Here is a 12,656-nt window from a genome sequence, read left to right on the forward strand (position 1 = left end):
TCACTATTCAGGGATTCAGAAAATAATGTTAAGTGATGGTCGTATAGGAAAAGTTACTGTGATGCCAGCTGACATGGCACAAAAGAATGTTCGAATACTTAATGTTCCCCCGGAAATGCCTATAGAGTCCATTTCATTAGTGTTAAGTAAATACGGGAAAGTGGTAGAACACAGGGAAGAGGAGTGGTCACAGCAATACCCCTTCAAAGTACGCAACGGTATACGTGCTATTCGAATGGAGTTAAAAGACTCAATACCTTCCTTCTTATATATTGAACGCTTTCGTGCACAGGTTATTTATGACGGCCAAACTATAACATGCCTTGCTTGTAATTCGCCCAGTCAGTTGAAACCAGACTGTCCGCTTCGCCAGAATCGCTTGGCAGAGCGAAGAAATGTAAACAATACCACACTCACACCTGTTAACTCCTCCGTCAGTGAACTAGACCCCACTATACCAGTTTCACCCTCGCTAAGCGAGCCACACAACAACGCCAGTAAACAAGCACCGTGGGCAGATATACACAATGAGGAAAACACAGCACGCAACCCGGCTATTGATAGAATAAATAAATAATAAGAATAATAATAAACGTATGAAGACTGAGCTGGAACATAGCATTTCCAAATCCCTACCTCCTGAAATCAATGAACAAATTAATGCAACTAAAGACGTGCCTTCCATATCCTTGGCCACAGTTAACTCCACGCCTGCCCAGGAGTCCGTGAATTACCTGATAGATACTCCAAGCACCCCTTTAATCCTGGATCTTAGCCAGACCCCGAACCATGCATCTCTCCACTCTAGGATGGAAACCGAAATTATGGGTAGTGCAGATACGCCCGATCGGGACTTACTAGATACAGAAATGGCAGAGGAAGGTGTGGAAACTGAAGCGTGTATTGGCGAAGAGAAGCAAAGTAAGATGTCTTCACCTCGAATGAGAAACATAAATAAAACACACAGTACGTCATCCACGGCGGACAAAAGCTTGAAGGACAGTCAACCATCACATACTTCCTTAAGCTATAGGGACCCTCGTCTACATACAAGAAAGAAGAGTGCCGAGCGGAAAGGGTCTAATTCTAAATCGTCTGTACCTAACTGACTCTGCACCTGTAGTATCTATAAATAACCGTCTACGTAAACATGAATACAGCTTCTTGGCATTTTGCTTTCCCTCTCTGTCTTGTTATGGTGAATCTTCTTACAACTTACGCCACCCTTAATATTAATGGAGCAAGGAGTGTTACAACTCAAGCGCTGCTTAGGCGGTTCATGAAGGAATATGATATTGATATCTTATTCCTCCAAGGAGTTAATGAGACAAACTTCCATTTCTTATATGACTATGACTATATAACGAACGTAGGTGATAACTTCCGAGGAACTGCAATAGTATACAGGAAAGGCATTCAGCTCACTGATGTCATCATGGCCCTACCTATAATAACACAAGATTGATAAACGTATATAGCCCATCCGGGTCACAGTACAAACAGGACCGAAACCTATTATTTACAAATGAAATACTGCCCCATTTAGTAATACCTGGTCCAATAATTCTAGTAGGTGATTTCAACTGCACTCTTCACCCACGAGACCAAACAGGTACTTTTAACTTTTGTCCAGGTCTTCAGACACTAATACAGTCTATGCAGCTCAAGGATGTGTGGCAGCGGCTGCACGGCTCACATGTCGAATTTACATATTGCCGTGGGGAGTCGAAATCCAGGATAGATATACAGCTCCTCGATAGCTGTAAGGTGATTCCCGTCGCCTTTAGCGATCACCATAGCGTTCTAGTTATGATGAAGACAACAAGGAGTGGGGAAAGGAATATGGAAGATGAATAGGTCTGTTTTCAATAATACCGAGGATGTCCAGCGTTTCACGGAGTGTTATCACCAATGCAAATTAGCGCAAAATCGCTATAGTAGCGTGATGGACTGGTGGACATATAAACTTAAACCTGACATTAGAGCTCTCGGAGGGACAATAGCGTATGAGCACAACCAGGATACAAGTAGGAAAATTGAATTCTATGACAGAGTTATGTTTGATCTGCATCACAAGGAACAGCAAGGCCAAAATGTCTCTTCTGCATTAAATTCTATTAAGAGAATTATTTTAGGTATTAATCAGCCTAGAACAACTACATCAGCACGGAAAAGGCACTTCCCTCATTGAAAGAGAGAAAATCTCTCTCTACCACATTGCCAAGATTAGACGATCAGCCAATAAGCAATAAACAATGTTCACTAGAAAGGAACAGCTCCTTGCAGAAAGTGAGAGATATTTCCGTGAAGTGTTTGCAGAAGACAGCATCTCAGAGTTCGCTTCATCTCCAGAGTCATCTAGAAGGAGATAATATCGCACATCTTACTAATAATATTTCCGAAGAAGAAGTGAAGCGCGCCTTAGACCATACTGCATCAAATAAGACGTCAGGCTATGATGGGGTCCCGTATGAATGGTATAAGACATTTTGGAACATTATCGGTAAAGACCTGACACAAGTTATTAATTATGCCTTCAGTCACAACATACGTGATTCATTTGCAGAGGGAATTATCATCCTAATTCCCAAACTCTGCAGTTGCACGTATATCAGTGACTATAGACCTATTACAATATTAAACACCGACTATAAACTACTGGCCAAGATCTTAGCGAACAGAATCAGAACTATCCTCCCTTCATTAATTACTAATGGACAGGTTTGCACTATACCTGGAAAAATCATCTTCCATAATCTACTGGCAATACGTGATGTCATCATATATCATTCAGTGTGTGACACTGCTTCAGGAGCTCTGGCTAGCATTGACCTCAGCAAAGCCTTCGATAGGATAGCACACTCTTGTCTTTGGAAAGTTTTACAAAAGTTTCGATTTCCGAACAGTATCATAGAAACAATACAGTGCATATACCACAAGGCATCCTCACGAGTTACGATAAAAGGATTTCTCTCAGCAAAATTTTCGATAAACAAATCAATTAGACAAGGATGCCCATTATCAATGGCACTTTTTGTTTTAACAATAGAACCCCTGATTCAAAGTTTGAAACATTCTTTAACCGGACTAAGTATTAACCACGAATGCTTCACAGTACGCGCATACGCGGACGACATTGCCCTACTCTTGACCAGTGACGAAGATGCTAATTATGCGCAAGAGACTTTCGAGGCCTTCTGTACGCTGTCTGGGGCACAAGTGAATTATAGCAAATCCTCATTATTGCTATTAGGTTCAAATGAAAATCGACAAGTATTTGCCAGCTCCAGGATTCCAATTGTTAACCACTGCAAGATATTGGGCATTACCTTCAGTAACGATATTTCAGAGACGATAGAGTTTAATTGCACTTCTGCTCCAAACACCCTACGCTTTCAGCTAAAGGAGGAACTTTCAAGGCGACTCAACATTTTCCAGAAAGTTTGGCATATGAATATCTTTGTGCTGTCGAAGCTCTGGTACCTTGCCCAAATTCTTCCCGCCTCACATGTCATCTGCCAACGTGTTGAAATGGCAATTGGATTTTATCTATGGAAAGGATACAGATACAGAATAAGAAGAGATCAACTTCATCTTACTGAACAGGATGGTGGCTTGCGCCTAATTGCAGTCGAAAAGAAATGCGCAGCACTCTTTCTGTCACATATCATTAAAGCATTGTACTCAAGAGGAGATGTATTTGACAGTGCAGTGCTCAATTTGTGTGTAACAACAAACCTGCAACAACAAGATCCCTTCAGAAGCTGCTTCCGGAACGCTCTCTCCATTCTACAGCAACTTCCAGAAACAGAAATTACAGCTGGAAAGTTGGATAAAGCTAAGAATATATACAACTTCAGATTGAAGCAATCTAAATGTCTTCCACTGGTACAACAGAAATACCCACATCGTGACTGGAAACAGATCTGGGAAAATATTTGGAACAAATGGATGTCGATTGAATGGAGGGTATCGCTCTACATATACACAAATGAAATCATCCCGACGGGTGAGAAATTGAAACGGCATGGACAAGTATCTGATGACAAATGCCTGGTATGTCATCAGACGGACAGTCTCGTGCATCGAGTTACCACACGCGGCAATGCGGCACTAGTTTGGAGATGGACACTGAACGCTATCTACAGGATATCAGGGACAACAACAACCAGTGACAGAGTGAGAGAGAGAGAGAGAGAGATACTGAATCTGGAATTAAATCACGCACAGAACGAGAGTAGAAACGCTTGCATATGGATAATAGCCGCAGCCATTCACTACAACATCAAGGCGTACGCTCAGCATACAAGTGTGACTTTACCTGGATTTCTAGATCATTTCAGGAAAGAACGATGGAAGATGGCCAGACATAAGTGTCTTCAAGAAGTTTTTGGAACACATCTTTTTAAATTCTGAGTGCCTTCCTGTTATGTCCCTTGTGTAATATCTGCCAATTGTATGTTAACTGCAGAGTGTTTTGTGTACTGTTCCAGGATTGGATAATGAATGACAGGAATAATTAAGTTTGCTCCTAGTATGCAAAAGGAAAAAAGTTTTTTTAATTTTTCTGCTGTGAACGATTTGATGTTCTCCTGTCTTAAAATTTAATTTGTTTAGATGAAACTTATCAACGTTCTGTTTGCGGAATTATACTAAATTTGTTCTAATATGCTTGTTTAAAAAACGATAAGAAGTTTGTGTATCTCGTTTAGTATGTAGGGCCTAAGTAGAGTTTGATATTGCCAATAAAAACACCTAAAAAAACCGGGATGTGGAAGGAACGAATAAGACTGGCCGCCCTGTCAAGTATAAGGTCTTTAGAGAGGAAGATATGGAATACAAGCTACACAAAAATGTTTTAAATGCTCTTGTAATATCAGGATGGTGCAGAAATATGGGGTATCGAAGTAGACAAAAAGAATTAGATGAAATAAGTAATACATTCTGTAAAATAATAATGGGTCTACCAGAATGCACAGCAAATATTGGAGCTAGAAGTTTATGTGAAGATATCAGCATCCTAGCAGATATGAGCAGAAAAGTAGTAAAATATTGGTTAAGATTAAGAAGGGGAGAAGGGAGGGAAATATTGAACCTAGCATACTGTTACAGGTGAACTATGTAATGCGAGTGGAATTTTTTTTTTTTGAAGACCTTGTTTGAAAAATACGATATGATGTTTTATTTTTATTGACCTAACCTGTACTGTATAATGTTGTAACATAGGCAGTTGTAAATAGTAGAATTCTGTCTATAGTTTCTGGAAAGATCCAGAAACTTACATAACTTTTGTACAGGGTGTGTTACTTTGTTGGTATGTGTTCTAGAAAGTGTGTTCTGTCTATTCTGGAAAAATACGACTTTCGGGATCATGCGTATTCTAGAATGTTAGTCAAAGTTCGCGATCGAAAGTAAGGTTGTGATTGGTGAGTCTAGGTGGCGATAGGGAACACGTGCACGCTGATTGGTTGCCTCGAAGGCCAGTAATTCCTATATATAGTGAGCGAGGCAGTGTTCGAATGAATTCTCTATCCTGAATTCTGTCGGTCTTGGTCTATCTGTCTGCGAGCAGCCTATCTGGATGACGTCCCCCCGGTTTTCGGGATGGCACACTCCTCGGGTAAGCACTCTTGAATTCCTTTCCTGCTAAAATTTCCGTATTGCTTTTCATACAGGAGTTTGCCCTAACCTCGCCTAGATTCACCAAATTAGTTACTTATGACGCCTTAGTTTTTCGGCTGGACTTACCTGTTCGTTTCCGAGGCATTCCCATTTCTTGTTTCACTAGAATATGTATATTGTAGTTTAACTTTATTTCCCTTGGGGTTTGCCTCTGGTAGTTCTGTATCACCTTAGGTACGCTAAGTTTTGGATAACCTTTTCACATCACTGTATTTTGCATTGTACAACTACATTGGTAAATAGATGTATAGTAGATTTGAGTTTTGAATTTACACTGCTACGAAACAAGCTATGTACATCACTGAACTTATAACTCGCAACTCGGAATTGTATGCGAAATGTATTTGTAAAATTATTTGGTAAATAATATTCTTCGAATCTAAGGATCACGGCCATTTATTTCGGAATCCGCTATCTAAGCCATGTCCATGCCTTTGGTAGGTTCCCAGCCCTTTCCGTCTTCCCGGTTTGTTGTTCACTAGTTGGCCCTACTGATGTTTACATACATCTTGTTGGAGATCCGCGTAATGCCAAACTACTGTTCCGAGTGTGTAGTGATTTCTTATATTGTGTAGTTTGCTCTTACCTTCCCCTTTAACTCTGTTTTGTGCCTTGTTTTGTGTTACCCCTGTAGTTGAGGTAGCACATACCAACACCTAGATGATGATTAATGGGTGTCGAAAGTGAAAAGTATGCTAGAGAGAATAGAAATGGGAGAATACTGGGATAAAGAGATGAACAGTGAAGAGAAGAGATTCATTAAAAGTTAACGATCAGAGTGAGGGACATAGAGAAACAGATGATTAGGGGAGAATGTGAAATCAAAAGAATCAAAAGAGCAGAAGTTTGCGGAATTATTCAAAATATGTCAATAAGAAAAGAAAGACTCCAAATGGAGAACTAAGAGGTGTGGTGTGGTGCCTAATAGGGATATACAAAAATGAGGGACTGAGAGAGAACCATAATGAAAATCTGTGTTTGTTATGTGGAGAAATAATGGAAGAGGCTCATCTATTAAGAGCATGTAAGGGAAATAGTGCACTGAGAACTAAATATCTTGGTGATGAATATAAATTAAAAGTACAAAGAGAGAAGGACTTTTATACAATAGCTAAATTGTTAAATAAAGAATGGAGCACGCCAGGAAAAATAGCTAAGTTTTTGTATTTTAAGAAGCATATGGCAGAAAGAAATGAAAAGAGATTAGCACTAACTAAAAATACTGTTACTGTTAGTATGTAGGAGAACTGATGTACTGAGAACTAAATATTTTGGTGATGAATATAAATTAAAAGTAGAATGTGGCAGAAGGAGATGGAAAGAGATTCATTAAAAAATTAACGATCAGAGTGAGAGACATAGAGAAACAGATGATTAGGGGAGAATGTAAACTCAAAAGAACACTAGCAGAATTTTGCGGAATAGGTTTAATTAATATTAAATGTAGTAATATAGAAATTGTTGTATTAAATAAGCTAAAGAATGGGATGATACATGTTGTTCTAGACGTTAACAATGTTATATCTAGTATAGTAATAGTCAAATAATTGCGAGAGGGAAATGTAAGTCATGTATCGAATTTAATTAATTGCGATAAACGAATGCTCTCTCCCCAGTTTCAGGCGATCGGGAACTGGGAGACGAGAGTATTCTACTAGTAGAAGGCAAGCAGAAAACACACCGCCACTTTGGTCACATGCTCCTATCTAGCGCAAGATTTGACAAAATGAGTTAGACAGAGCAAACCACATCCCTATTCTGTCTGCCATTCACAGCGATATTTTAGGAAACGAGAAGATTATTGTGTCTTCTTTACAATGAACCGTTCGCGACCACGCCTTTTGTACATTTTAAAAGAAAAACGTTTTGTCTTAGCGAAGCTGATCCATAGACGTCAGCGTAGAAATGCACTCAATAATACCTGTTTCGAACGCCGTATAAAACCTGAAAAGTGTTCATATTAATAGTCCATTTAGAATTACGTTATAACTAGCTAATGTACTACACTGTTACTTCGGAAACGCGACGGGGAGTCACCATACGTCTCTTCTCATGTGAAAACTGTTGCCTACTATCAGTCACAATCAAGTTGGGGAGTTTTCATTGTGATGGTAGGCCCTCTTCTCTACTGCCAGTCAGAATCGAGTTGGGCATATTTCATTATAATGGCGGACGCTCATTCTGCACCTGCCTTTTTACATCCTCGGAAAGACTGTCTTTGTGGTTTTCCCAACTGAATTCAACAAAGGTCATTACAATGACGTCAGTAGGAAGGTCGCGATTAAAAGCAATGCTACCATATAAATACTCGATCAAATGAAAAACCGCACATTTTCTCACTTTTAACAAACAGCACTTCACTGCCGATCTAACAGTCCAAAGTTCCAGAGCTTGAATTACCAGGCCGCAGACAGACGTGAACACTCCTCTCCCATTATCACAGCGCTCGTATGCAGTGTGTTACGTGCCATTATGGAGATGAGAGGCAGCAGAAGACACATTTGAGCTTGCGATACCGTAGGTCTTCACATTCTGAGACATTAGGGCATCAAATGTAAAGTGAGTCCTTAGCCCGTCTCGTGGCCGTGATCGTTACACCGTGGTTAGCCGGTTCGAGTCCCGTTGGTCGAAAAAATTTCACCATCTAAATGTTGGCCGGGAGGGTAGGGCAGATGGTGATATACAATTTCTAATCTCTAGATTGCGTGCCGAAAGCTTCGATTAAATTCCAATCCTCTCCACAGTGCTCATATGGAGTGAAGGCATATGACTCTGTTGATGGTGATTCGTCCGTCGGATGGGGACGTTAAGCCTTAAGCAGACCCCTTGGTGCTATTCGACAGAAGTAGCCCATGTGCTGGAACCGAGTTTCACCCTCTCCCTTCCTACTATAATATATTACGTCATTCATTTTGTACCGAAGGGTACACCCGCCCCAAATAAAGCGCCTTGGGGAATGCCATCTGATATATGAAGTTTGCAACAACTAAGACAAGAAGTTTGGACTTTTCTCTACAGATGTCTCTACTAAAAACGGATGTTATGCCCTCTGGTGTGAAGAGGAACTATTAACTGTTTTTATTTTAAGGTTTGCTAAACTGAATTGATACCTACTCTTTGCTTTTAGTGTGTTAAGCTTCACAACACTTCTCTCTATGCCCACCAGCTTCAACTAAGAGAAAATTTTGTAGAGATATTTTTCAGCCAATAAGCTCTGTTCTTGTATCTATTTAATTGCCCAATGGAAATTGGGGGTGTGTCGGGCCTTAGCCCAGAGCTTCTAGAACCTTCCTCTCGGGTATAGCTGGCACATTTTTCGAGCCAGGTTCTCTTATTGATCGTTCCAGTCGACAGAGTGTGTGTTAACAAAGGAGGCGGTCAAGGAGTCCATGAGCACAAGGTAATGGCAGTCCGGGTTGAAAGCTAGCTCGAGGGGAAGGTTTCCGATCTTTAACTGTGTAACTTTATTTTTCTGAAATGTAAATTCCAAGTTAAAATGTAAATTTCAAACTGGTCAAAAGAACTCAGCGAATAGAGAGTGTGATACCCTCTCGTGTCCTTTATCAACTTGATTTTGAGGTGACATTTTTCAGTTTGTAATCTTTTAATTGAAATATTCTATCCATCTAGGCCATAAGCCCAAATAGGGTTTTAAACTTTCATTTCAAATATCAAGGTGTCCGCTTCCTCACCATTTTGATTTTGGGCCAATAAGTGAACCTGTTGCTTATCACAAAGCCCGGTAGAATGGGTATTCGATACCCCTGTGAAATTCTATGTCATTCCTTTTATGTAAAGATGTAGACTGTTGAAGACAGTGAAAACTGTTTAGTTGTGCCTTTGATAGGCCTGAAAAGTGAGAAATTTTGGAAATAGTTTCCTAAGTGTAAATTGATAGAGCAGTAACGCTCTTCATGTGAACTTGGGAGACCCGTCCCCTTCACTGTTTGTTTATGGGAGCTGCAAGCTCAAGTTCGCTAAATTGCCATTAGTTAATTATTCTAAACGTTGTCACCTAACTTGTTAGCAAATTTTGGTACCTGAAATTGTAAAGTGTAACTTAAAAGAAACCAAAAAATAGCTGAAAGAAATATTGCTATGTCGTTCTGATTACCGTACATCGACCGCTGACCACCACCGTATCCCCGTAACACATTTCATCACATCTCATAACACCTCTGATCAGGTTGACGTCAGGAACGGCATCGCGACGACAGATTCGTCTCACCTCATAGCCGATCCCGTAGAGAAATGGGACAAACAACAAATGTAGAGTGAGCCCTCCTTTCTTTCAAACTGTCAGATCCCTTCCATTTTTCATGTCTGATTATTGTTATATGGAGGAATGTTGCCTAGTTGTACTTCCTCCTAAAACAATAATCACCACCACCAGTCTCAGTACGGTAAAACAGAATAAGACATGGGAAATTGTATTCTCTATGACTTACGTTATGTAGTCCTTTTCGATAGGACCAATAACGTAGGTAACAAAAATTTAAATTTGTTAGGCGCCTCCCCCTAAACTACCATTTCAACCAGGGTGGATAACATTATTTACTGTATAACGCAGACTGCAGTTCCTTATTTCCCGACTTTACATACCCTAGAGATTTTCATTAAATTCGGTTTAATCACTTTTCATGGCTCAGTGTTGATATAGACTTAGCAACAATAATGCAACTTCATGTACATCTCTGTTATCATAGCCGGTACGTTAAAAATTTATAAGACGTAAAAACCCGAAAATGTAATTCTATATAACTTTAGTTATGTAGTATTTACCGATAGGACCACTTATATCATAAATATTTGAGAATTAAATTTAAGACGTTCCCATAAACTTCCATTTTACTCGGCGTGAATACAGTTATTTATGGCCTAGACTGTAGCGGCTCATCACCCGACTTTACACACCGATTTTCATTAAGATCCCTCCAGCCGTTTTCTCGTGATGCGTGTACTTACACACAGACAGACAGACAGACAGACAGACAGACAGACAGACAGACAGACAGACGGAAATGACTTAAAATTAAAAAGTGCATTTCCTGGTTTCTGTGGACACGACCGATACATAATCACCATTCTTCTTTTTTAAATTCTGAGCACTGTACAAACAAAACTCTTATTATATATATTGTAACCGTAATTATTGATCTGGTTGGCTAGCTGAGCTTAAGACTGACACAAGGTGTGTCCGGTTCTTAACTGAAGCGTTCCAGCGAAGGAGAGGTTTGCATGAAATAAGTATAATCGCTTATTTAAACTTGCTGAAGAATTTATTAACAAATAAATGTTAGATTTCATATCATCTCTGCACAGAAGATATTGAGAATGCCCACTCCTTGTTCTGGGCTGTTAATATCCACTGCCGTCTTGCTATTATACTCGTTCACCCCTGGATCGTCTTCCGATGGAGGTCTAGAAGTTCTTGTAGACGTTGAGATAGAACATGGCAATGTACTTGTGGCCGAAATGTATTTGGTTACGCAAATAGCTTCTGCACAGACAAAATCATTAATAGCGACGGCTTCAAAATGAATCACTACATTGGTAGATTGTACACTCAAATAACTAGTTAATGAATTCCACACGACAGAATGTCAATGAAATCTGATGGCGTTTGCAAATCAATCACTTGAGAGAAATTAAGTAAGGTTGAATGTTTCTCGAATTGAACACGCAACTGAGTTATGCAGTTGAAAATGTTATTAGACCGAATCGAATGTAAAATGGAACTGAACTCATAATGCAAAACAGCAACTTAGGAAATGCAAAATTATGTCACTTATCACTGTCGAATATTAATGAAATAGACCTAAGGATAACGTGATACTTGGAAACTTCACTCGGTCATTATTTTTAAGTTCACACAGTTTTCAAATAACTTGAAATTAATTATTTAAATCAATTATTAATGATTTCTATCTCGTGAATTTAGTTCCGTTCACTTCATTAACTACAAGCAATAATGTCGTAACACAAATATAATCTGTTCGAAAACAGTCCTTGGTTCGACTTATACGAAAGGTAACTATTACTTACAGACACAAGTTCTATCAAGAAACTTAAGAATGTTTATGAAATACGCGAGAAAAGTTCTCCGCTCGCAAAACACAAGTTTAATGAAGTAATCACAAAGTCGTGACATTTTATGAAGCACTACTTGGAATGTTATTCACTCGAAAAGTCCCAAGTTCAATTGTAACGTTATACTTAGTCAACTATTTCAATCAGTAGATGAAACTAAACGCACAGTTCGAAGTTTATTATCGGAGAAATATTCCTATCACCTTAGAATGTAATTACTGAGTCATTCAAAATATTTCAATCACTTGAAGGAATGTTCCACTCGTGAGAAAATAATACAAGTTCTAATAACACTCGAGTTGGTCTCAGAAATAGTTAATCACTTGAAGTACAAGTAAATTTATCTGTTTAAATTCGCGTTGGAAATTTCTCTTTCACTCGCGAATGGTGTTGAGAATTTCTATGTCCGACACAGATTATCGCAGAGTTAAAGTTTTCTTAGCACGCAGCTGCTCGATATACGGCCACCAGTCGACCGTCCGGCCTCGAGTTGCCTGACATCGACATGCAATCTTGCCTTCCTTTTATACCAGATTCTTGGCTATTACATTTTATTGAATATCTCCTTTAAGCTTGGTTGAATTTTCTTCAAACTTACGGACTATGATGATAAAAATATCGGTTAACATGATGACGTTGTGCTTTTAATTGTACTACCGGGTGAGTTGGCCGTGCGGTTAGGAGCGCGCAGGTGTGAGCTCGCATCCGGGAGATAGTGGGTTCGAACCCCACTGTCGGCAACCCTGAAGATGTTTTTCCGTGGTTTCCCATTTTCATACCAGGCAAATGCTGGGGCTGTGCCTTAATTAAGGCCACGGCCGCTTCCTTCCCATTCCTAGGACTTTCCTCTCCCATCGTCGCCACAAGACCTATCTGTATCGGTG

At 39.6% G+C, this 12,656-nt stretch overlaps 1 protein-coding gene across 6 annotated transcripts in view; it reads left to right on the forward strand.

Annotated features, from left to right (window-relative positions):
• kar (monocarboxylate transporter 10-like protein kar) overlaps positions 1-12,656 on the forward strand; it is a 556,067-nt gene that overhangs the window by 168,025 nt on the left and 375,386 nt on the right. The window lies entirely within an intron of this gene.

This window comes from Anabrus simplex, chromosome 3, assembly GCF_040414725.1.
Source record: "Anabrus simplex isolate iqAnaSimp1 chromosome 3, ASM4041472v1, whole genome shotgun sequence".
In the NCBI taxonomy this organism is placed as follows: Eukaryota; Metazoa; Arthropoda; class Insecta; order Orthoptera; family Tettigoniidae; genus Anabrus; species Anabrus simplex.